A 27,206-nucleotide genomic window follows, 5' to 3' on the forward strand; every position below is an offset into this window, starting at 1 on the left:
TGAGAAAGGTTACAGCATGAGCTAAGTTTACAGGTTTTTGGAAGAGTACTGTTGCAACCTGGGCATTATGCTGACCCTGCCCCCTGACAATGGGCGGGGCATGCGTAGTGGCGATGTCATGGACACGTCACTCATTGAGGGGCTGCATAAGGACTCAGTAAGCACGAGCAAGTTTCCCCTTGTCAGTGAGCACCGCCACGTGTTCTCTCTCTCATTTTGTCCCCTCCTCTATCACCCTTTGCCCCTCTCTCCCTTCGTCCTTCTCTTTGCTCGCTTCGCTCTCCCCCCTTTAATAAACTCCATGGTTAATGAGTCTCTTGATTCGCGTTTCATCGCACTGAACTTTAAACAAAAGAACAGGCTCTCCCGGTAATCTCTCCTGTCACCTGCTGGCAGACACTGGAGACACTCAGCGGTCCTGATCTCGAACCCACAACCCATTTGCTGTGACCCAGTAACCGCTGCTCGCGCCTGCACAGCAGCGTCCTGCGGCTGTGCATCCCGGCTCGGCCTGCCGCAGGGCGGGCACCTCCTTCCCCCTGGGGATGTCCTGCATCGCAGACCTCTGTGCTCCGTTCAGAATGTCGCCCACTCTCGTTTGTCCCATCTCTGCTGCCCATCTGCCAGTCTCTTCTCTGTGCAAAAGCCCGCGCCTCACAGTGGTTGGCTCAGGACGCTCTGAGAGTTTTTATTTCTCAGTTTTTCCCCACGAATGAGGTTTTCGGGTTTTGTACCCTAGCACAGACTGAGGCATTCGTTCCTCAGACCCACGAGGGGTGTCCCGGGTCTCATACCCCGCACCGTCCATAGACTGGTGCATTTGTTTCTCAGACCTACGGCGGTCTTTTTGGATATTGTGCCCCTTGGACTCTGGTATCCTGATGGTTTCACACATCTTTCTCCATCACTTGTGGAGAAAAAAACCAACAAAGGTGTATCTCAAAACTTTCTAGCTTCTGTCGGGTGGGAACGTGTTCACGGCGGCTGCCATCTTGACCATCAGGCGGTAGGTTCACCCACTCCATGCCTAGGCAGAGAGGCAGTGTAGCCAGCCCTGACAGACATAGTTTCTTTATTTTCCCTTTTATTTTTTGTCTCTAATTTCTTGTTTCACTGGCTCTGTTGCTCATGGCTTGTTTGCTGAATGACACACCTTTCCAGGGCATGGCAGGGCACACATTTCACACAAAATCCCTGCCTGTTCCATGTGCAGTGGATCTGCTTTCTTGTATCTGTCAACTTCCTGTCTGCTGCAACATGAGAATCAGAGGTCACCCCCTAGCTCTTCTTACTGTTACCCAGTCCTGTTTAATATATCTGTGTGATGCATACATGTAGCTACGATGTAAAAATGTAAGTTAATTCTATATGCAACTTTAATTCAGCTGTGCTAAGTCTCAAATATTTCTAAATTGTTATGTATCTTTTTAAAATTTAAATTAGCAAAAAGCTTGCTTCACATGTCAATCTCAGCTCCCTCTCCTTCCTCTCCTCCCCCACCCAACCCCTACTCCTTTCCCCAGGAGGGGTGAAGCCCTGGGGATCTCCAGAGTCTGTCATTTCATTCAGGGGAGGGCCTAGGCCCTCCCCCAAGAGTCCAGGCTGAGTAAGCATCCCTCTTTGTGGGAGGGGCACCCAAAGTCCATTTGTATGCCATATATAAATACTGACCTACTACCCAAGGCCCCTTAGATTGTCCAGACCTCTTCACTGACACAGTCATTCAGGGGGTCTGGATCGGTCCCATGCTGGCCTCTCAGCCATCAGTCTGGGGTCCATGATCTCCCTCTTGTTCAGGTCAGCTGTTTCTCTGGGATTCACCAGCCAGGTCTTGACTCCTTTGCTCATCACTTCTCCCTGTCTGTAACTGGGTTCCAGGAGTTCAGTTCAGTGTTTAGCTGTGGGTGTCTGCCTCTGCTTCCATCAGTCACTGGATGAAGGGTCTAGGATGGCATATAAGGAAGTCATCAAACTCATTATCAGGGAGGGGCATTTAAAGTAGTCTCTCCACTATTGCTTAGTTTGCCAGTTGGTGTCATCCTTGTAGATCTCTGGAGATCTCACTAGTGCCAGATCTCTCCTCAAACCTAGAATGGCTCCCTCTATTATGGTATCTCTCATCCTGTCTCCTCTATTCTTCCCCAGACTTAACCTTCCTGATCCCCCATGTCCTCCTCTCCCCTCCTCTTCTCCCCCTCTCTTTTTCCCCAGCTCCCTCTCCCCACCCCCCTGCTCCCAATCTGCTCAGATCCTGTCCCATTCCCCTTCTCTGGGTTACCAAGCATATCTCTCTTAGGGTCCTTCCTGATTCCCAGACTCTCTAGCAGTGGAAGTGCAGACTGGCACTATCCTGATCCATGTCTAAAATCCATATATGAGTGAATACATACCATGTTTGTCTTTTGTGACTGGGTTACTTCACTCAAGATGGTTTCTTCTAGTGCCATCCATATGCCTGCAAATTTCAAGATTCCGTTGTTTTTTCTGCTGAGTAATACTCCATTGTGTAAATGTACCACATTTTCTCTATCCACTCTTCAGTTGAGGGGCATCTAGGTTGCTTCCAGGTTCTGACCATTACAAATAATGCTGTTATGAACATAGTGGAACAGACGTCCTTCTTGTATGAATTTGCATATTTTGGGTATATGCCTAAGAGTGCAATTGCTGGGTCTTGTGGTAGACTGAGTCCCATTTTCCTAAGGAATCTGCATACTGATTTCCAAAGTGGCTGTACAAGTTGGCACTCCCACCAGCAATGGAGGAGTGTTCCCCTTTCACCACATCCTCTCCAGCATAAATTGTCTTCGGTGTTATTGATTTTAGCCACTCTGACAGGAGTAAGATGGTATCTCAGAGTTGTTTTGATTTGCATTTCTCGGATGGCGAAGGATGTTGACCACTTTCTTAAGTGTCTATCAGCCATTCTTGTCTCCTCTATTGAGAATTTTTCTAGTTCTGTACCCCACCTTTTAATTGGATCCTTTGGTGTTTTGGAGACTTGCTTCTTGAGTTCTTTGTAAATTTTGGAGATCAGCCCTCTGTCAGATGTGGGGTTAGTGAATATCTTTTCCCATTCTGTGGGCTGACATTTTGTCTTGTTGACTGTGTCCTTTGCCTTACAGAAGCTTTTTAGTTTCAGGAGGTCCCATTTATTAATTGTCGACCTCAGTGTCTGTGCCACTGTCTTCTGTACCAACTTGTTCAGGGCGTACCACCCACTTTCTCTTCTAACAGGTTCAGTGTGACTGGATTTATGTTGAGGTCTTTAATCCATTTGGACTTAAGTTTTGTGCATGGTGATAGATATGGATCTATCTTCAGTCTTCTACATGCCAGCATCCAGTTATGCCAGCACCATTTTTTGAAGATGCTTTCTTTTTTCCAATGTATAATTTTAGCTTCTTTGCCAAAAAGTAAGTGTTCATAGGTGTGTGGATTAATGTCAGGGTTTTCTATTTGATTCCATTGGTCTACCTGTCTATTTTTGTGCCAGTATCAAGCTGTTTTCAGGACTATAGCTTTATAATAGTATTTGAAGTCAGGGATGGTGATGCCTCTGGAATTTGCCTTGTTGAACAGGGTTGTTTTGGCTATCCTGGGTCTTTTGTTTTTCCACATAAAGTTGAGAATTGATCTTTCAAGGTCTGTGAAGAATTGTGCTGGGATTTCAATGGGGATTGCATTGAGTCTGTAGATTGCTTTTGGCAGGATTTCCATTTTTACTATGTTGATCCTACCTATCCAAGAGCATGGGAGATCTTTCCATTTTCTGGTGTCTTCTTTAATTTCTTTCTTTAAAGACTCAAAGTTCTTGCTATACAGGTCTTTCACTTGTTTGGTTAGTGTTACCCCAAGGTATTTTATGTTGTTTGTGGCAACTGTAAAGGGTGATGTTTCTCTGATTTCTTGCTCAGCCCTTTTATCATCTATACATAGTAGGGCTAATGATTTTCTTGAGTTGATCTTGTATCCTGCCACTTTGCTGAAGGTGTTTATCAACCGTAGGAGTTCCTGGGTAGAGTTTTTTGGGTCGTAAACTATCATGTCATCTGCAAATAGTAAAAGTTTGACATCTTCATTTCGAATTTGTATCCCCTTGATCTCCTTTTGTTGTCTTATTGCTCTAGCTAGAACTTCAAGTACAATATTGAAGAGGTATGGAGAGAGGGGACAGCCTTGCCTTGTCCCTGAATTTAGAGGAATTGTGTTGAGTTTCTGTCCATTTAGTTTAGTTTGGCTGTTGGTTTGCTGCATATTGCCTTTATCATGTTTAGGTATGTTCCTGTTATCCCTGATCTCTCCAAGACGTTTAACATGAAAGGGCATTGGATTTTGTCAAAGGCTTTTTCAGCATCTAACGAGATGATCATGTCATTTTTGTTTTTCAGCTTGTTTATATGGTGGGTTACATTGATGGATTTTCATATGTTGAACCATCCCTGAATCCCTGGGATGAATCCTACTTGATCATGGTGGATGATTTTTCTGATGTGTTCTTGGATCCAATTTTCCAGTCTGTTATTGAGTAGTTTTGCATCAATATTCATGAGGGATATTGGTCTGAAGTTCTCCTTCATAGTTGTGTCCTTGTGTGGCGTGGGTATCAAGGTTATTGAAGCCTCGTAAAAAGAGTTTTGGCAAAGACCCTTCTGCTTCTATTGCATGGAATACTTTGAGGAGAATTTGTATAAGCTGATCTTTGAATTTCTGGTAGAATTCTGTCCTGAGGCCATCTGGACCTGGGATTTATTTGGTTGGGAGACTTGATAACTGTTTCTATTTCCATAGGTGTTATAGGTCTATTTAAATTGCTTATCTGTTCTTGATTTAATTTTGGCAAGTGATAGATATCCTGAAAGTTGTCCATTTCCTTTAAAATTTTGAATTTCGTGGAGTACATGTTTTCAAAGTATGACCTGATGATTCTCTGGATTTCCTCAGTGTCCGTTGTTATGTCCCCCTTTTCATTTCTGATTTTGTTAATTTGCATGTTCACATTCTGCTGTTTGGTGAGTTTGGATAAAGGTTTGTCTATCTTGTTCATTATCTCAAAGAACTAACTCTTCGTTACATTGATTCTTTGTATTTCCTAGTTTCTACTTTATTGAGTTCAGACCTCAATTTGATTATTTCCTGGTATCTACTCCTCCTGGGTGAGTTTCCTTCTTTTCATTCTAGAGCCTTCAGTTGTGCTGTTAATTCTCTAGTGTAACTATTCTCCAGTTTCTTCATGTGGGCACTTAGTGCTAGGAACTTTCCTCTGCACTGCTTTCGAAGTATCCCATAAATTTGGGTGTGTTGTGTCTTCATTCTCATTGAATTCTAGGAAGTCTTTAATTTCTTTTTTTATTTCTTCTGTGACCCAGGAGTGGTGCAATTGCACACTACTCAATTTGCATGAGTTTGTAGGGGTTCTGCAATTTGTGTTGTTGTTGAATTCTAACTCTAAAGCATGGTGGTCTGATAAGATACATGGAGTTATTCCATTTTTGTATCTGTTGAGGTTTGATATGTTGCCAAGTATGTGGTCAATTTTTGAGAAGGTTCCATGTGGTTCTGAGAAGAAGGTATATTCTTTTGTGTTTGGATGGAATATTCTATAGATGTCAGTCAAACCCAGTGGGGTCATAACTTCTCTTAGTTCCTTTGTTTCTTTGTTAAGTTTCTGTCTGGTAGTCCTGTCTAGTGGTGAGAGTGGGGTGTTGAAGTCTCCCACTATATGTGTGTGAAGTTTTATGTGTTGTTTGAGTTTTAGTAATGTCTTTTTTATGAATGTGGATGCCTTTGTGTTTGGGGCATCGATTTTCAGAATCGAGACTTCACCATGGTAGATTTGTCCTGTGGTGAATATGAAATGACCTTCTTCATCTGATTGATTTCTGTTTAATGCCTAGTACGTTAGACATTAGAATTGCTACCCCTGCTTGTTTCTTGGGTCCATTTGATTGGAAAATCTTTTCCCAACCCTAAACTCTGAGGTAATATCTGTCTTTGAAGCTGAGGTATGTTTCTTGTATGCAGCAGAAGGTTGGGTTCTGTCTTCAAATCAGTTCTGTTAGCCTGCGCCTTTTTATGGGCAAGTTAAAACCATTAATATTAATGCCCTTTGATTGCTCATTCTTGTTTGTTTTGTAACAGTTGATGGTGGTGGAATTGTATTTGGATTTTCACTCCTTTTCTCTTTTGGTGGTTGGTGAAGTGGGATTATCTATTGCCTATGTTTTTCTAAATGTATCTAACTTCCTTGGATTGGAGTTTTCCCTCTAGAACTTTCTGTAGGGCTGGGTTAGTGGATATGTATTGTGTAAATCTGGTTTTGTCATGTGTTTTCTCCATCTACATTGATTGAAAGCTTTGCTGGGTGAAGTAGTCTGGGCTGGTATCCGCAGTCTCTTAGTGGTGATAGAATATCTATCCAGGCTTTCAGAGTTTCCATGGTGAATTCAGGTGTAATTCTGATATGTTTGCCTTTATATGTTATGTTATATGTTATTTGACCTTTTTCCTTAGCTGCTCTAAGTATTCTTTCTGTGTTCTGTATGCTTGGGGTCTTGATTATTATGTGGCGAGGGAACTTTTTTTGTGGTCCACTCTATTTGGTTTTCTGCAATCTTCTTGTACCTTCATTGGAATGTCTTTCTTTAGGTTGGGAAAGTTTTCTTCTATGATTTTGTTGAATATGTTTTCTGACCCTTTGGGTTGGGTTTCTCCACCTTCTTCTATACCTATTATTCTTAGGTTTGGTCTTTTCACAGTGTCCCATATTTCCTGGATGTTTTTTGTTAGAGATTTGTTGGACTTAAGATTTTCTTTGGTCGATGAATCTATTTCTCCTAGTGTATCTTCAACACCTGAGATTATCTCTTCCATCTCTTGTATTCTGTTGGTTGTTTGTATCTGTAGTACCTGACTGTTTCCCCAGCTTTTCTATTTCTAGCATTCCTTCAGACTGTATTTTTTATTGTCTCCATGTCAGCTCTCAACCCTTGCACTGTTTGAATTGTTTCTTGTAATGTTTGATTCATGTTTTCCTCCCTTTCTTGCATTTGTTGGAGTTTTTTGGTTTATTTTTTCTTCCATTTCTTTCTTTCTTTTTTTTTTTGTTTTACGAGACCAGGTTTCTCTGTATTGCTTTGGAGGCTGTCAGACCAGTCTGGCCTCGAACTCACAGAGATCTGCCCACCTCTGCCTCCCAAGTGCTGGGATTAAAGGCGTGTGCCACCACCACCTGGCCTTTCTTTCATTTCTTTAAGGGATTTTTTCATATCCTCTTTGAGGGCCTCTATCATTTTCATGAAGTTGTTTTTAGGGTCTTTCTCTTCTGGTTCATCTGTAGTGGGGTGTTCAGGTCTTACTGTTGCAGAATCTCTAGACACTTGGTGGTGTCATATTTGCTTTTCCGTTGCTGTGTGTGTTTTTATATTGCCTTTTCCCCAACACTTCTTCCAGTGGGAGTAGAAAGAACGTCTTCCTCTTCTGGTGGGTAGGCAACCAGGGTTCCATTTTGGTGGGTGCAAGCAAATCCAATAGCCTCTCACCTCTGCTCTCTGTCCTCTGTCCTGAGTGCAGGCAGAAGTGGCCATGCTCTCTCTGCAGGCTCCTGGTTGTTTGGTCGTCCATCAGGGGCGCATCTATCTGGCTGTGGTCCCTAGGCCAGGAGATCTGAGAGAGGGCAAGCTGGAGTAATTCGGGTCTAAAATGGGGACCCAGACTCACCTCTGCCCTTTACCCTGAGTGTGGGCAGAAGAGGACCAGCTCTCTCTACAGGCCCCATGGTTGCCTGGTCATCTGTCATGGGCAGGTCGATCTGGTTGCGCTCCCCAGGTCAGGGGATCTGAGAGAGAGGGTCATAACTTCTATTAGTTCTTTTGTTTCTTTGTTAAGTTTCTGTCTGGAGGTCCTGCCTAGCGGTGAGAGCGGAGTGTTGAAGTCTCCTACACTTTGTGTGAGATTTTATGTGTGATTTGAGCCTTAGCAATGTTTCTTTCATGAATGAGGGTGCGTTTGTATTTGGGGCATAGATGTTCAGAATTGAGACTTCATCTCGATGGACTTTTCCTTTGATGAATATGAAATATCCTTCATCATCTCTTTTGATTGATTTGAATTTGAAGTCTAGTTTGTTAGATATTAGGATTGCTACACCTGCTTGTTTCTTGGGTCCGTCTGATTGGAAAATCTTTTCCCAACCCTTTACTGAGGTAATGTCTGTCTTTGACGTTGAGATGTGTTTCTTGTATGCAGCAGAAGTATGGGTTCTGTCTTCGTATCCATTCTGCTCGTCTGTGTCTTTTTATAGGCAAGTTGAAATCTTTGACACTGAGGGATATTAATGACCATTGATTGATGATTCTTGTTTGTTTTTTATTTATTGGTAGTGGTGTTATTGTGTGTAAGTTCTCCTCCCTTTTTCTTTTGGTGTTTGGTAAAGTGGGATTATCTATTGCCTGTGTCTTTGTGAATCTAGCTATCTTCATTGGGTCTAAGTTTTCCTTCCAGCACTTTCTATAGAGCTGGATTCATGGATATGTATTACTTAAATCTGGCTTTGTTGTGGAATATTTTGTTTTCTCCATCTATGGTAATTGAAAGCTTTGCTGAATATAGTAGTCTGGGCTGGCATCCTTGTTCCCTTAGCATTTGTAGGACATCTCCAAGGATCTTGTGGCTCTCACAGTTTTCATTGAGAAGTTGGATGTATTGCAGGTATGTCTGCCTTTATATGTTACTTGGCCTTTTTCTTTAGATCCTCTTAATATTTTCTCTTTATTCTGTAGGTTTGATGTTCTGATTATTATGTGGCGAGGTAACTTCTTTTTCTGGTCCAGCCTATTTGGTGTTCTGTAAGAGTCTTGTATTTTCATAGGCATATCCTTCTTTAGGTTAGGTAAGTTTTCTTCTATAATTTTGTTGAATAGGTTTTCTGTACCTTTGGGCTGTATTTCTTCACCTTCTTCTATACCTATTATTCTCAGGTTTGGCTTCTTCACAGTGTCTCATGTTTCCTGGATATTTTGTGTTAAGGATTTGTTGGTTTTGAGATTTTCCTTGGTTGACGACTGTATATCCTCTAATGAGTCTTCAACGCCTGGGATTCTCTCTTCCATCTCTTGTATTCTATTGGTGATACTTGCATCTGTAGTTCCAGACCGTTTACCGAGCTTTTCTATTTCCAGCATCTCCAATCATTCTATGTTTCTTTATTGTTTCTATTTCAGCTTTCAATCCTTCAACTGTTTGAGTTGTTTCCTTCATTTCTAGGTTGTTTTTCTTTTCTTTTTTATTCTTTCTTTTTTATCATTTTTTATTTTAAATTTAAATAGCTTGTTTTACATGTCAATCCCAGTTCCCTCTCCTTCCCCTCCTCCTGCACTCCCCTCCCCCCCAGCCTCCCACCCTATTGCCAATTCCTTCCATATAGGGGATATCTAGAGTCTGTCATTTCACTCTGGGTAGGGTCCAGGCATTCCCCTAAGAGTCCAGGCTGAGAGAGCATCCCTCTTTGTGCTATGGGCACACGATGACTGTTTGTATTCCAGGGATAGACACTGATCCACTGCTCAATGCCCCATAGGTTGCCCAGGCCTTCTCACTGACACTCACATTTGGGGGGGTCCAGATCAGTCCCATGTTAGCCTCCCCGCTGTCAGTCTGGGGTCCAAGAGCTCTCCCCTGTTCAGATCAGCTGTCTCTGCTGGTTTTGCCAGCCCATTCTTTGTCAATTTGCTCATCACTCCTCTCTCTCTGCCACTGGGTTCCTTGGGTTCAGTTCAGTGATTGTGTGTTTGCCTCTGCTTCCATCAGTCACTGTATGAAGGCTCCCAGATGGTTATAGACATCAAGGTCATTATCAGGAATGGGCATTTGAGGTGGTCTCTCCACTATTGCTTAGCTTGCCAATTGGTGTTATCCCTTTAGATCTCTAGAGGTCACTCTGGTGCCTGATCTGTCTTCTAACCTATGATTCCCTCTTCCTCCTATTCTACCCCCACCCACTCAACTTCCTATTCCCCCATGACCTACTCTCTCATTCTCTTCTCCCCCTCTCTTCTTCCCAGTTCCCATTCCCCCCACCCCTAGCCGTGTTCCCCATCCATTCAGAGGATCTTGTCTCAATCCTCTTCTCTTGGGTACTATGCATATATGCATATTTTTAGGTTCTTTCCTGTTTCCCAGACTCTCTATCAGTGGAAGTGCAGACTGGCACTATTCTGATCCATGACTAGAAACCATATATGAGTGAGTACATACCATGTTTGTCTTTTTGCGACTGGGTTACCTCACTCAGGATGGCTTCCTCCAGTGCCATCCATTTACCTGCGAATTTCAAGATTCCATTGTTTTTTTCTGCTGAGTAATACTCCATTGTGTAAATGTACCATATTTTCTCTATCCACTCTTCAGTTGAGGGGCATCTAGGTTGCTTCCAGGTTCTGGCTATTAAAAATAATGCTGCTATGAACATAGTGGAACAGACGTCCTTCTTGTATGAATTTGCATATTTTGGGTATATGCCTAAGAGTGCAATTGCTGGGTCTAGTGGTAGATTAATTCCCATTTTCCTGAGGAATCTCCACACTGATTTCCAAAGAGGCTGTACGAGTTGGCACTCCCACCAGCAGTGGAGTGGAGTTCCCCTCTCTCCACATCCTCTCCAGCATAAATTGTCTTAGGTTTTTTGATTTTAGCCATTCTGATGGGAGTAAGATGGTATCTCAGAGTTGTTTTGATTTGCATTTCCCTGATGGCTAAGGATGTTGAGCACTTTCTTAAGTGTCTCTTGGCCATTTTAGCCTCCTCTGTTGAGAATTCTCTATTTAGATCTGTACCCCACCTTTTAATTGGATCCTTTGGTTTTTTGGAGACTTGCTTCTTGAGTTTTTGTAAATTTTGGAGATTAGCCCTCTGTCAGATGTGGGGTTAGTGAATATCTTTTCCCATTCTATGGACTCCTTTTTGTCTTGTTGACTGTGTCCTTTGCCTTACAGAAGCTTTTTAGTTTCAGAAGGTCCCATTTGTTAATTGTCGATCTCAGTGCCTGTGCCACTGGTGTTATGTTTAGGAAGTGGTCTCCTGTGCCAACTCGTTGAAGAGTATCTTCCACTTTCTCATCTAAAAGTTTAAGTGTGGCTGGATTTATGTTGAGATCTTTGATCCATTTGGACTTAAGTTTTGTACAAGGCAATAAACATGGATCTATCTGCAGTCTTCTGCATACCAGTACCCAGTTATGCCAGCACCATTTGTTGAAGATGCTTTCTTTTTTCCATTGTACAATTTTAGCTTCTTTGTAAAAAATCAAGTGTTCATAGTTGTGTGTGTTAAAATTAGAGTTTTCAATTCGGTTCCATTGGTCTACCTGCCTATTTTTGTGACAATACCAAGCTGTTTTCAGGACTATAGCTCTATAATAGAGCTTGAAGTCAGGTATGGTGATGCCTCCTGAAGTTCCTTTATTGTATAGGGTTGTTTTGGCTATCCTGGGCCTTTTGTTTTTCCATATAAAGTTGATTAATATTCTTTCCAGGTCCTTGATTAATTGTGATGGAATTTTGATAGGGATTGCATTGAATCTATAGACTGCTTTTGGCAAGATTCCCATTTTTATTATGTTGATCCTACCAATCCAAGAGCATGGGAGATCATTCCATTTTCTGGTATCCTCTTTGATTTCTTTAAAGACACAATGTTCTTGATATACAGGTCTTTCACTTCCTTGGTTAACATTATCCCCAGATATTTGATGCTGTTTATGGCTATTGTAAAGGGTGAGGTTTCTCTGATTTCTTTCTCAGTCACTTCATCATCTGTATATACTAGGGCCACTGATTTTTTTGAGTTTACCTTGTATCCTGGCACATTGCTGAAGGTGTTTATCAGCTCTAGGAGTTCCCTTGCGGAGTTTTTTGGGTCACTTATGTAAACAATCATATCATCTGCAAATAGTGAAAGGTTGACTTCTTTTCCTATTTGTATCCCCTTTATCTCCTTTTGTTGTCTTATTGCTGTAGCTAGAACTTCAAGTACAATATTGAAGAGATATGGAGCGAGTGGACAGTCTTGTCTTGTTCCTGATTTTAGAGGAATTGCTTTGAGTTTCTCTCCATTTAGTTTGATGTTAGCTGTTGGTTTACTGTATATTGCTTTTATTATATTCAGGTACGTTCCTGTTATCCCTGATCTCTCTAGGACCTTTATCATGAAGGGGTGCTGGATTTTGTCAAAGGCTTTTTCAGCATCTAGTGAGATGATCATGTGGTTTTTCTTGCGCAGTTTGTTTTTTTTATATCATTTTTTATTTTAATTTTAAATAGCTTGTTTTACATGTCAATCCCAGTTCCCTCTCCCTCCCCTCCTCCCGCATTCCCCTTCCCCCCTCCCTCCCACCCTATTGCCAAATCCTTCCACATAGGGGATATCTAGAGTCTGTCATTTTACTCTTGGTAGGGTCAAGGCATTCCCCTAAGAGTCCAGGCTGAGAGAGCATCTCTCTTTGTGCTATAGGCACATGAAGACAGTTTGTATACCAGGGATAGACACTGATCCACAGCTCAGGGCCCCATAGGTTGCCCAGGCCTTCTCACTGACACTCACATTTGGGGGGTCCAGATCAGTCCCATGCTGGCCTCCCCACTGTCGGTCTGGGGTCCAAGAGCACTCCCCTGTTCAGATCAGCTGTCTCTACTGGTTTTGCCAGGCCATTCTTTGCCAATTTGCTCATCACTCCTCTCTCTCTGTCACTGGGTTCCTTGGGTTCAGTTCAGTGCTTAGTTGTGTGTTTGCCTCTGCTTCCATCAGTCACAGGATGAAGGCTCCCAGATGGTTATAGACATCAAGGTCATTATCAGGAATGGGCATTCGAGGTGGTCCCTCCACTATTGCTTAGCTTGCCAATTGATGTGATACCTTTAGATCACTCGAGGTCACTCTGGTGCCTGATCTGTCTTCGATCCTATGATTCCCTCTTCCCCCTATTCTACCCCCACCCCCTCAACTTCCTGTTCCCCCATGACCAACTCCCTTCCTCTTTACCCCCTCTATTCTTCCCAGGTCCCACTCCCCCCCACCCCTCGCCGTGTTCCCCATCAGAGGATCTTGTCTCCATCCTCTTCTCTTGGGTACTATGCATATATGCATATCTTTTAGGTTCTTTCCTGTTTCCCAGACTCTCTATCTGTGGAAGTGCAGACTGGCACTATCCTGATCCATATCTAGAATCCATATATGAGTGAGTACATACCATGTTTGTCTTTTTGCGACTGGGTTACCTCACTCAGGATGGTTTCTTCCAGTGCTATCCATTTCCCTGCGAATTTCAAGATTCCATTGTTTTTTTCTGCTGAGTAATACTCCATTGTGTAAATGTACCACATTTTCTCTATCCACTCTTCAGTTGAGGGGCATGTAGGTTGCTTCCAGGTTCTGTCTATTACAAACCATGCTGGTATGAACATAGTGGAGCAGATGCCCTTGTTGTATGAACCTGCCTCATTTGGATAAATGCCTAAGAGTGGAATTGCTGGGTCTAGTGGTAGATTAATTCCCATTTTCCTGAGGAAATCTCCATACTGATTTCCAAAGAGGCTGTATGAGTCGGCATTCCCACCAGGAGTGGAGGAGTGTTCCTCTCTCTCCACATCCTCTCCAGCATAAATTGTCTTCGGTGTTTTTGATTCTAGCCATTCTGACAGGAGTAAGATGGTATCTCAGAGTTGTTTTGATTTGCATTTCCCTGATGGCTAAGGATGTTGAGCACTTTCTTAAGTGTCTCTTGGCCATTTTAGCCTCCTCTACTGAGAATTCTCTATTTAGTTCTGTACCCCACTTTTCAAGTGGATCCTTTGGTGTTTTGGAGACTTGTTTCTTGAGTTCTTTGTAAATTTTCGAGATTAGCCCTCTGTCACATGTAGGGTTAGTGAATATCTTTTCCCATTCTGTGGCCTGCCTTTTTGTCTTTTTGACTGTGTCCTTTGCCTTACAGAAGCTTTTTAGTTTCAGAAGGTCCCATTTGTTAATTGTCGATCTCAGTGCCTGTGCCACTGGTGTTATGTTTAGGAAGTGGTGTCCTGTACCAACTCGTTGAAGAGTATCTCCCACTTTCTCTTCTAAAAGTTTCAGTGTGGATGGATGTATGTTGAGATCTTTGATCCATTCGGACTTAAGTTTTGTACAAGGCGATAAACATGGATCTATCTGCAGTCTTCTGCATACCAGTACCCAGTTATGCCAGCACCATTTGTTGAAGATGCTTTCTTTTTTCCACTGTACAGTTTTAGCTTCTTTGTCAAAAATCAGGTGTTCATAGGTGTGTGGGTTAAAATTAGGGCTTTTGATTCGGTTCCATTGGTCTACCTGCATATTTTTGTGCCAATACTAAGCTGTTTTCAGGACTATAGCTCTATAATAGAGCTTGAAGTCAGGTATGGTGATGCCTCCTGAAGTTCCTTTATTGTATAGGGATGTTTTGGCTATCCTGGGCCTTTTGTTTTTCCATATAAAGTTGATTAATGTTCTTTCCAGGTCCTTGAAGAATTGTGATGGAATTTTGATAGGGATTGCATTGAATCTATAGACTGCTTTTGGCAAGATTGCCATTATTATTATGTTGATCCTACCAATCCAAGAGCATGGGAGATCTTTCCATTTTCTGGTATCTTGTTTGATTTCTTTCTTCAAAGACACAAAGTTCTTGATATACAGGTCTTTCACTTCCTTGGTTAACATTATCCCCAGATATTTGATGCTGTTTTTGGCTATTGTAAAAGGTGATGTTTCTCTGATTTCTTTCTCAGTCACTTCATCATCTGTATATACTAGGGCCACTGATTTTTTTGAGTTTACCTTGTATCCTGGCACATTGCTGAAGGTGTTTATCAGCTCTAGGAGTGACCTTGCGGAGTTTTTTGGATCACTTATGTAAACTATCATATCATCTGCAAATAATGAAAGTTTGACATCTTCTTTACCTATTTGTATCCCCTTTATCTCCTTTTGTTGTCTTATTGCTGTAGCTAGAACTTCAAGTACAATATTGAAGAGATATGGAGAGAGTGGACAGCCTTGTCTTGTTCCTGATTTTAGAGGAATTGCTTTGAGTTTCTCTCCATTTAGTTTGATGTTAGCTGTTGGTTTACTGTATATTGCTTTTATTATATTCAGGTACATTCCTGTTATCCCTGATCTCTCTAGGACCTTTATCATGAAGGGGTGCTGGATTTTGTCAAAGGCTTTTTCAGCATCTAGTGAGATGATCATGTGGTTTTTCTTGCGCAGATTGTTAATATGGTGGATTACATTAATAGATTTTCTAATGTTGAACCATCCCTGCATTCCTGGAATGAAGCCTACTTGATCATGGTGGATGATTTTTCTGATGTGTTCTTGAATCCAGTTTGCAAGTATTTTATTGAGTATTTTTGCATCAATGTTCATGAGGGAAATTGGTCTATAGTTCTCTTTCTTAGTTGTGTCTTTGTGTGGCTTGGGTATCAAGGTAATTGTAGCCTCGTAGAAAGAGTTTGGCAGTGAGCCTCCTGCTTCTATTGTGTGGAATACTTTGACGAGTATTGGAATGAGCTCTTCTTTGAATTTCTGGTAGAATTCTGCACTGAAGCCATCTGGGCCTGGGCTTTTTTTGTTTGGGAGACTTTTGATGACTGCTTCTACTTCATTAGGGGTTATAGGTCTGTTTAGATTGTTTATCTGTTCTTGATTTAGTTTTGGCAAGTGATATCTATCCAGGAAATTGTCCATTTCCTTTAAATTTTCAAATTTTGTGGAGTACAGATTTTCAAAGTATGCCCTGATGATTCTCTTGATTTCCTCAGAGTCCGTTGTTATGTCCCCTTTTTCATCCCTGATTTTGTTAATTAGCATGTTCTCTCTCTGTCTTTTGGTTAGTTTGGACAGAGGTTTGTCTATTTTGTTGATTTTCTCAAAGAACCAACTCTTTGTTTCATTGATTCTTCTCAGTGTTTTCCTGGTTTCTACTTGATTGATTTCAGCCCTCAATTTGATTATTTCCTGGCGTCTGCTCCTCCTGGGGGAGTTTGCTTCTTTTTGTTCTAGAACATTCAGCTGTGCTATTAATTCTCTAGTATGACTGTTCTCCAGTTTTTTCATGTGGGCACTTCATGCTATGAACTTTCCTCTCAGCACTGCTTTCAAAGTGTCCCATAAGTTTGTGTATGTTGTGTCTTCATTCTCATTGAAATCGAGGAAGTCTTTAATTTCTTTTTTTATTTGTTCCTTTACCCAGGGATGGTGCAATTGTGCATTGTTCAATCTCCATGAGTTTGTAGGGTTTCTGCCATTTGTGTTATTGTTGAATTCTAATGTTAATGCATGGTGGTCTGATAAGATGCAGGGAGTTATTCCATTTTTTTTTGTATCTGTGGAGATTTGCTATGTTTCCTATTATGTGGTCAATTTTAGAGAAGGTTCCATGTGGTGCCGAGAAGAAGGTATATCCCTTTGTATTTGGATGGAATGTTCTATAGATGTCTGTTAAACCCAGTTGGGTCATAACTTCTATTAGTTCTTTTGTTTCTTTGTTAAGTTTCTGTCTGGAGGTCCTGTCTAGCGGTGAGAGCGGAGTGTTGAAGTCTCCTACTATTAGTGTGTGAGATTTTATGTGCATTTTGAGCTTTAGTAATGTTTCTTTCACGAATGTAGGTGCCTTTGTATTTGGGGCGTAGATGTTTAAAATCGAGACTTCGTCTTGATGTACTTTTCCTTTGATGAATATGAAGTGCCCTTCTTCATCTCTTTTGATTGATTTTAATTTGAAGTCTAATTTGTTAGATATTAGGATTGCTACGCCCGCTTGTTTCTTGGGGCCGTTTGATTGGAAGATCTTTTCCCAGCCCTTTACTCTGAGAAAACGTCTGTCTTTGTTGTTGAGATGTGTTTCTTGTATGCAGCAGAAGGAAGGGTTCTGTCTTCGTATCCATTCTGCTAGTCTGTGTCTTTTTATAGGCAAGTTGAGGCCGTTGACATTGAGGGATATTAATGACCATTGATTGGTGATCCTTGTTTGCGCTTGATTTATTGTTAGTGAAGTTATTTTGTGTTGTTTCTCCTCCCTTTTTCTTTTAGTGTTTTGTAAAGTATGATTATATATTGCCTGTGTCTTTGTGAATGTAGTTATCTTCCTTGGCTCTAGGTTTTCCTTCTAGCATTTTCTGTAGAGTTGGATTCATGGATACGTATTGTTTAAATCTGGCTTTGTCATGGAATATTTTGTTTTCTCCATCTATGGTAATTGAGAGCTTTGCTGGATATAGTAGTCTGGGCTGGCATCCTTGTTCCCTTAGCATTTGTAGGACTTCTGACCAGGATCTTCTGGCTTTCATCGTTTCCATTGAGAAGTCAGGTGTAATTCGGATAGGTCTGCCTTTGTATGTTACTTGGCCTTTTTCTTTAGCTGCTCTTAATATTTTCTCTTTGCTCTGTAGATTTGATGCTTTGATTATTATGTGGCGAGGTGACTTCTTTTTCTGGTCAAGCCTATTTGGTGTTCTGTAAGATTCTTGTACTTTCATAGGCATATCTTTCTTTAGGTTAGGGAAGTTTTCTTCTATGATTTTGTTGAATGTTTTCTGTACCTTTAAGTTGAAGTTCTTCACCTTCTTCTATACCTATTATTCTCAGGTTTGGCTTCTTCAAGGTGTCCCATATTTCCTGGATATTTTGTGTTAAGGATTTGTTGGTTTTGAGATTTTCTTTGGTTGACGACTCTATATCCTCTAATGAGTCTTCAACACCTGAGATTCTCTCTTCTATCTCTTGTATTCTATTGGTGATACTTGCATCTGTAGTTCCAGACCGTTTACCGAGCTTTTCTATTTCCAGCATCCCTTTATTCTGTGTTTTCTTTATCGTTTCTATTTCAGCTTTCAATCCTTCAACTGTTTGAGCTGTTTCCTTAATTTTCTTGGTTGTTTTTTCTTGGTGCTCTTTAGATTATTTGAGAGATTTGTTTATTTCTTGAAATTTTTCCCCCATTTCATGGATTTTTTTGTTTGTTTTTTCTTCTATTTCTTTAAGGAATTTCCTCGTTTCTTCTTTGAGGTTCTCCATCATCTTCATGAAATAATTTTTAAGGTCTGTCTCCTCTTCTTCATCTCTGTAGTGCTTTTCGGGACTTGCTGGTGTTGGATCCCTGGATTCTGGTGGGGTCATGTTGGTGTTTCTATTGCTGAGTGATCTCTTATTCTGTCTTCTTCCCATCTCTTCTTCCAGTGGGTGCTGGTGGGGTCTTTCCGTCTCCACTGGTCTCCTTCCTTACTGCGGGCTGAAGCTGGGCTCCCTGGAGTTGGGGTCTTGGAAGGGCTGATCTCTTTCCTGTGTGGGCTGCTCTTCTGGAAGCCGGGAGCGGCCCCGAAGATGGAGGGGGATGGGTGATGGGCGGGAAGTCCCAGCCGGAGACCCAATCTCACCTGAAGCTGGGCTCCCTGGGGTTGGAGTCTTGGAGGGGCTGATCTCTTTCCTGTGTGGGCAGCTCTTCTGGAAGCCGGGAGCGGCCCCAAAGATGGAGGGGGATGGGTGATGGGCGGGCGGTCCCAGCCGGAGACCCAATCTCACCTGAAGCTGGGCTCCCTGGGGTTGGGGTCTTGGAGGGGCTGATCTCTTTCCTGTGTGGGCGGCTCTTCTGGCAGCCGGGGGCGGCCCCGAAGATGGAGGGGGATGGGTGATGGGCGGGCGTTCCCAGCCGGAGACCCAATCTCACCTGAAGCTGGGCTTGCTGGGTTGGGGTCTTGGAGGGGCTGATCTCTTTCCTGTGTGGGCAGCTCTTCTGGAAGCCAGGAGTGGCCCCGAAGATGGAGGGGGATGGGTGATGAGCGGGCGTTCCCAGCCGGAGACCCAATCTCACCTGAAGCTGGGCTCGCTGGGTTGGGGTCTTGGAGGGGCTGATCTCCGCGCAGTTTGTTTATATGGTGGATTACATTGATAGATTTTCTAATGTTGAACCATCCCTGCATTCCATGAAGCCTACTTGATCTTGGTGGATGATTTTTCTGATGTATTCTTGAATCCGGTTTGCGAGTATTTTATTGAGTATTTTTGCATCGATGTTCATGAGGGAAATTGGTCTATAGTTCTCTTTCTTCGTTGTGTCTTTGTGTGGCTTGGGTATCAAGGTAATTGTAGCCTCTTGAATCCGGTTTGCGAGTATTTTATTGAGTATTTTTGCATCAATGTTCATGAGGGAAATTGGTCTATAGTTCTCTTTCTTAGTTGTGTCTTTGTGTGGCTTGGGTATCAAGGTAATTGTAGCCTCATAAAAAGAGTTTGGCAGTGAGCCTTCTGCTTCTATTGTGTGGAATACTTTGAGGAGTATTGGAATTAGCTCTTCTTTGAATTTCTGGTAGAATTTTGCACAGAAGCCATCTGGGCCTGGGCTTTTTTTTTGTTTGTTTGGGAAACTTTCGATGACTGCTTCTATTTCATTAGGGGTTATAGGTCTGTTTAGATTGTTTATCTGCTCTTGATTTAGTTTTGGCAAGTGATATCTATCCAGGAAATTGTCCATTTCCTTTAAATTTTCAAATTTTGTGGAGTATAGATTTTCAAAGTATGCCCTGATGATTCTCCGTTGTTATGTCCCCTTTTTCATTCCTGATTTTGTTAATCAGCATGCTCTCTGTCTGTCTTTTGGTTTGTTTGGACAGAGGTTTGTCTATTTTGTTGATTTTCTCAAAGAACCAACTCTTTGTTTCATTGATTCTTCTCAGTGTTTTCCTGGTTTCTACTTGATTGATTTCAGCCCTCAATTTGATTATTTTCCTGGTGTCTGCTCCTCCTGGGTGAGTTTGCTTCTTTTTGTTCTAGAGCATTCAGCTGTGCTATTAATTCTCTAGTGTGACTGTTCTCCAGTTTTTTCATGTGGGCACTTAGTGCTATAAACTTTCCTCTCAGCACTGCTTTCAAAGTGTCCCATAAGTTTGTGTATGTTGTGTCTTCATTCTCATTGAAATCGAGGAAGTCTTTAATTTCTTTTTTTATTTGTTCCTTTACCCAGGGATGGTGCAATTGTGCATTGTTCAATCTCCATGAGTTTGTAGGTTTTCTGCGGTTTGTGTTATTGTTGAATTCCAATTTTAATGCATGGTGGTCTGATAACATACAGGGGGTTCTTCCAATTTTTTTGTATTTGTGGAGATTTGCAATGTTTCCTATTATGTGGTCAATTTTAGAGAAGGTTCCATATGGTGCCGAGAAGAAGGTATATCCCTTTGTATTTGGGTGGAATGTTCTATAGATGTCTGTTAAACCCAGTTGGGTCATAACTTCTATTAGTTCTTTTGTTTCTTTGTTAAGTTTCTGTCTGGAGGTCCTGTCTAGTGGTGAGAGCGGAGTGTTGAAGTCTCCTTCTATTAGTGTATGTGATTTTATGTGCATTTTGAGCTTTAGTAGTGTTTCTTTCACCAATGTAGGTGCCTTTGTATTTGGGGCATAGATGTTAAAATTGAGACTTCATCTTGATGTAATTTTCTTTTGATGAATATGAAGTGTCCTTCTTCATCTCTTTTGATTGATTTTAATTTGAAGTCTAGTTTGTTACATATTAGGAATGCTACACCCGCTTGTTTCTTGGGACCGTTTGATTGGAAGATCTTTTCCCAACCCTTTACTCTGAGGTAACGTCTGTCTTTGATGTTGATATGTGTTTCTTGTATGCAGCAGAAGGAAGGGTTCTGTCTTCGTATCCATTGTGCTAGTCTGTGTCTTTTTATAGGCAAGTTGAGGCCATTGACATTGAGGGATATTAATGACCATTGATTGATGATTCTAGTTTGTGCTTGATTTATTGGTAGTGAAGTTATTTTGTGTAGTTTCTCCTCCCTTTTTCTTTTGGTGTTATATAAAGTGGGATTATATATTGCCTGTGTCTTTGTGAATGTAGTTATCTTCCTTGGCTCTAGGTTTTCCTTCTAGCACTCTCTGTAGAGCTGGATTCATGGATACGTATTGTTTAAATCTGGCTTTGTCATGGAATATTTTGTTTTCTCCATCTATGGTAATTGAGGGCTTTGCTGGATATAGTAGTCTGGGCTGGCATCCTTGTTCCCTTAGCATTTGTAGGATCTTCTGGCTTTCATATTTTCCATTGAGAAGTCAACTGTCCCTCAGTCATTTTAGACTCCTCTATTGAGTTCTGTAACCCACTTTTTAATTGGATCTTTTGATGCTTTGGAGACTTGCTTCTTGAGTTCTTTGTAAATTTTGGAGATCAGTCCTCTGTCAGATATGAGGTTGGTGAATATCTTTTCCCATTCTGTGGACTGCCTTTTTGTCTTGTTGACCGTATGCTCTGTCTTACAGAAGCTTCTCAGTTTCAGGAGGTTCCATTTACTAAGTGTTGATCTCAGTGTCTGTGCAGTGTTATGTTCAAGAAATGATTGCCTGTACCAATTCATTCAAGAGTACCTCCCACTTTATCTTCTAAGAGGTTCAGTGCTGCTGGATTTATGTTGAGGTCTTTGATCCATTTGAGCTTAAGTTTTGTGCATGGTGATAGACATGGATCTATCTTCAGTCTTCTACATGCCAGCATCCAGTTATGCCAGCACCATTTCTTGAAAATACTTTTTTCATTGTATAATTTTAACTTCTTTGTCAAAAATAAAGTGTTCATAAGTGTGTGGATTAATATCAGGGTTTTCATTTCAATTCCATTGATCTACCTGTCAATTTTTATGCCAATACCAAGCTGTTTTCAGGACTATAGCTTTATAATAGAGCTTGGAGTCAGGGATGGTGATGCCTTCTGAAGTTCCTTTATTGTACTGGGTTGTTTTGGCTATCCTGTATCTTGTTTTACCATGTAAAGTTGATTATTTTTCTTTCAAAGGCTTGTGAAGAATTGTGCTGGTATTTTGATGGGGATTGCATTGAATCTGTAGATTGCTTTTGGCAAGATTGCCATTTTTACTATATTGATCATATCTATCCAAGAGCATGGGAGCTCTTTCCATTTTCTGGTATCTTCTTTAATTTCTTTCTTTAAAGACTCAAAGTTCTTGGCTATACAGGTCTTTTACTTGTTTGATTAGCATTATGCTGAGATATTAATGTCTGTAGCAACTGTAAAGGGTGATGTTTCTCTTGTTTCTTTCTCAGCCCATTTATCATCTATATATAGTAGGTCTACTATTTTATTTTAGTTAGTCTTCTATCCTGCCACTTTGCTGAAGGTGTTTATCAGTTTTAGGTTTTCCCAAGTAGAGTTTTTCAGGTCACTTATGGAAACTGTCATATAATCTGTACATAGTGAAAGTTTGACTTCTTCCTTTCCAATTTGTACCCCCTTGATCTCCTTTTGTTGTCTTATTGCTCAAGCTAGAACTTCACGTACAATATTGAAGAGAAATGGAGAGTGGACAGTCTTGTCTAGTACCTGATTTTAGAGGAATCACACTGAGTTTCTCTCTATTTAGTTTGAAATGGCTGTTGGTTTTCTGTATATAGCTTTTATTATGTTTGGGTATGTTCCTGTTATCCCTGATCTCTCCAGAACCTTTATCATGAAAGTGTGTTGTATTTTTTGAAAGGCTTTTCAATGACAGACTCTAGAAATCCCCCATTGATGGAATTATCCTCCTTGGGTAATGGAGTGGGTATTGGGTGGGGGGCTAAGGGGCTGGTGGGGGTAGTGGGCATGGAGGGGACAGGGATGAAGCTGGGATTGACATGGGAAGCAAGCTTGTTTCTAATTTAAAGATATAATAAAAAGTGAATAAAGGCTTTTTCAGCATATTAGAATTGCTACATCAGCTTGTTTCTTGGGTCTGTTTGATTGGACACTTTTCCTAACCCTTTACTCTGAGGTAATAATGTCTGTCTTTGATGTTGAGATGTGTTTCTTGTATGCAGCAGAAGGATGGATTTTGTCTTTGTATCCATTCTGTTATCCTGCATCTTTTTATAGGCAAGTTGAGACCATTGACATTAAGGGAAATTAATGCCCATTTATTGTTGATTCTTGTTTGTTTTGTTTTTATTGGTGTTGTTGTTATTGTGTGTGTGTATCCCCCCTTTTTCATTTGATGTTTGGTAAAGTGAGATTGTCTATTGCCTATGTTTTTGTGAGTATAGTTATCTTCATTGGGTTTTCCTTCCAGTACTTTCTGTAGGGCTGGATTTGTAGGTATGTGTTATTTAAATCTGGTTTTGTCACGGAATACCTTGTTTTCTCCATCTATGGTAATTGAGAGCTTTGCTGGATATAGTAGTCTGGGCTGGCATCCTTGTTCCCTTAGCGTTTGTAGGACATCTGTCCAGGATCTTCTGGCTTTCATCGTTTCCATTGAGAAGTCAGTTGTAATTCGGATAGGTCTCCTTTATATGTTACTTGGCCTTTTTCTTTAGCTGCTCTTAATAGTTTTCTCTTTATTCTGTAGGTTTGATGTTTTGATTATTATATGGCGAGGTGACTTCTTTCTTTGGTCCAGCCTATTTGGTGTTCTGTAATATTCTTCTGTTTTCATAGGCATATCCTTCTTTAGGTTTGGGAAGTTTTTTTCTATGATTTTGTTGAATATGTTTTCTGTACTTTTGAGCTGTATTTCTTTTCCTTCTTCTATACCTATTATTCTCAGGTTTGGCTTCTTCACGGTGTCCCATATTTCCTGGATATTTTGTGTTAGGGATTTGTTGGATTTGAGATTTTCTTTGGTTGATGACTGTATATCCTCCAATGAGTCTTCAACACCTGAGATTCTCTCTTCCATCTCTCATATTCTATTGGTGATACTTGCATTTGTAGTTCCTGATCATTTACCCAGCTTTTCTATTTCCAGCATTCCATCATTCTGTACTTTCTTTATTGTTTCTATTTCAGTTTTCAATGCTTGGACTGCTTGCATTGTTTCCTTCACTAGTTTTTTTTTCTTGATTCACTTTAGATTCCTTAAGACATTTGTTTAGTTCTTGAATTTTTTGGTTTGTTTTTTCTACTATTTCTTTAAGGGATTTTCTCATTTCCTCTTTGAGTTCTCTATCATCTTCATAAAATAATTTTTAAGGTCTGTCTCTTCTGCTTCATCTGGGTTGTGCTTTTCAGGTCTTGCTGATGTGGAGTCTCTAGATACTGGTAGATTCATATTGGTCTTTCTATTGCTGAGTGTATTCTTTTTTATTTTCTTTATTTTTTAATTTTTAAATTGAAATTAGTAGCAAGGTTGCTATTGTCAATCCCAGGTCCCTCTCCCTTCCGCTCCTCTCCTCCCACACTCTCCCACCAACAACCCCAACCCCCCATCTCCACTCCTTTCCCCAGGGAGTGTGAGGCCCTCCATAGGGGGTATCCATAGTCTGTCACTTGATCCAGGGTAGGGCCTAGACCCTCACCCCAGAGTCCAGACTGAGAGAGCATCTCTCATTGTGGAATTGGCACCTAAAGTTGATTTGTATGCCATGGATAAATACTGATCTACCCAAGGCCTCATAAATTGCCTAGGCCTCTTCACTGACACCCACATTCAGGGGGTCTTGATCAGTTCTATGCTGGATTCCCAGCCATCAGTCTGGTGTTCAAGTGCTCCCTCCTTGTTCAGGTCACCTGTTTCTCTGGGTTAAACAAGCCCAGTCTTGACCCCTATGCTAATCAGACCTCCCTTTCTGTCACTGGGTTCCTTGATTTCATCTCAGTGTTTAGCTGTGGGTGTCTGCCTCTGCGTCTATCAGTCATTGCTTGAAGGTTCAGTTTCCCAGACTCTCTAGCACTGTGATTGTATACTGGCATTCACCTGACCCATGCCTAAAATCCATATATGAGAGAGTACATACCGTGTTTGTCTTTTTGTGACTGGGTTACCTCACTCAGGATGGTTTCTTCTAGTGCCATCCATTTGTCTGCAAATTTCAAGATTCCATTATATTTTTCTGCTGAGTAGTACTCCATTGTGTAAATGCATCACATTTTCTCTATCCACTCTTCAGTTGAGGGGCATCTACGTTGCTTCAAGGTTCTGGCTATTACAAATAATGCTGCTATGAACATAGTGGAACAGTCATCCTTGTTGTATGAATGGGCATCTTTTGGATATATATCTAAGAGTGGAATTGCTGGGTCTTGTGGTAGGCCGATTCCCATTTTTTTTGAGTAATCACCATACTGATTTCCAAAGTTGCTGTACAAGTTGGCACTCCCACCAGCAGTGGAGGAGTGTTCCCCTTTCTTCACAACCTCTCCAGCATAAACTGTTATTGGTGTTTTTTATTTTAGTCATTCTGACAGGAGTAAAATTGTATCTCAGAGTTGCATTGATTTGCATTTCCCTGATGCTTAGGGATATTGAGCATTTTCTCAAGTGCCTCTCAGCAATTTTATCCTCCTCTATTGAGAATTCTCTATTTAGTTCTGTACCCCACTTTTTAATTGGATTCTTTGATGTTTTGGAGACTTGCTTCCTGAATTCTTTGTAAATTTTAGAGATCAGTCCTCTGTCAGATGTGGGGTTAGTGAATATCTTTTCCCATTCTGTGGGCTGCCTTTTTGTCTTAACTGTGTCCTTTGCCTTACAGAAGCTTCTCAGTTTCAGTAGGTTCCATGTATTAATTGTTGACCTCAGTGTCTGTGCTACTGGTGTTATGTTCAGGAAGCAATCTCCTGTACCAATTCCTTCAAGGGTACTTCCTACTTTCTCTTCTAAGTGGTTCAGTATGGCTGGATTTATTTTGAGTTCTTTGATCCATTTGGACATAAGTTTGTGTATGGTAATAGACATGGATCTATCTTCAGTCTTCTACGTGCCAGAATCCAGTTATGCCAGTCCCATTTGTTAAAGATGATTTCTTTTTTCCATTGTATATTTTTAGCTTCTTTGTCGAAGATCAGATATTCATACTTGTATGGGTTAATAACAGTATGTTCAATTTGATTCTATTGGTCTACCTGTCTACTTTTATGCCAATACCAAGCCTTTTTCAGGACTATAGCTCTATAACAGAGTATGAAATCAGGCATGGTGAGGCCTCCAGATGTTGCTTTGTTGAATAGGGTTGTTTTGGCTATCCTGGGTCTTTTGTTTTTCCACATAAAGTTGATTATTGTTCTTTCAAGGTCTGTGAAGTATTGTGCTGGTATTTTAATGGGGATTGCATTGAATCTGTAGATGACTTTTGGCAGGATTGCAATTTTTCTACCTTGATCCTACCTACCTGAGAGCATAGGAGATCTTTCATTTTCTGGTGTCTTCTTTAACTCAAAGTTCATGCTATACAGGTCTTTCACTAGTTTGGTTAGCATTACCCCAAGGTATTTTATGTTGTTTGTGGCTATTGTAAAGTGTGATGTTTCTCTGATTTCTTGCTCAGCACTTTTATCATCTGTATATAGTAGGGCTATTGATTTTCTTGAATTGGTCTTGTATCCTACCACTATGCTGAAAGTATTTATCAGCTGTAGGAGTTCCCTGTTAGAGTTTATTGGATCACTTATGTAAACTATCATGTCATGGGCAAATAGTGAAAGTTTTACCTCTTCCTTTCCAATTTGTATACCCTTGATCTCCTTTTGTTGTCTTATGCTCTGGCTAGAACTTCAAGTACAGTATTGAAGAGGAATGGAGAGAGTGATCAGCCTTGTCTTATTCCTGATTTTAGCAAAAGCATGTTGAGTTTCTGTCCATTTGGTTTGATGTTGGCTGTTGGTTTTATTATGTTTATGTTTGTTCCTGTTATCCCAGATCTCTCCAAGACCTTTATCATGAATGGGTGTTGAATTTTTCAAAGGCTTTTTCAGCATCTAGTGAGATGATCGTGTGATTTTTGTTTTTCAGCTTGTTTATATTGTGGATTACATTGATGGATTTTCATATGTTGAAGCATCCCTGTATCCCTGGGATGAAACCTACTTGATCGTGGTGAATGATTGTTTTGATGTGTTCTTGGATCTGATTTGACAGTATTTTATTGAGTATTTTTGCATCAATATTCATGAGGGATATTGGTCTGAAGTTCTTAGTTGTGTCTTTGTGTGGGTTAGGTATCAAGATTGTTGAAGCCTCATAGAAAGTGTTTGGCAAAGACCCTTCTGCTTCTATTGCATGGAATACTTTGAGAAGAATTTGTATAAGCTGTTCTTTTAATTTCTGGTAGAATTCTGTCCTGAGGCCATCTGGACCTGGGATTTATTTGGTTGGGAGACTTTTGATGACTGCTTCTATTTCCATAGGGCTATAGGTCTATTTAAATTG

Source organism: Mesocricetus auratus, unplaced genomic scaffold (genome assembly GCF_017639785.1).
Source record: "Mesocricetus auratus isolate SY011 unplaced genomic scaffold, BCM_Maur_2.0 Super-Scaffold_6731, whole genome shotgun sequence".
NCBI classification, from domain to species: domain Eukaryota; kingdom Metazoa; phylum Chordata; class Mammalia; order Rodentia; family Cricetidae; genus Mesocricetus; species Mesocricetus auratus.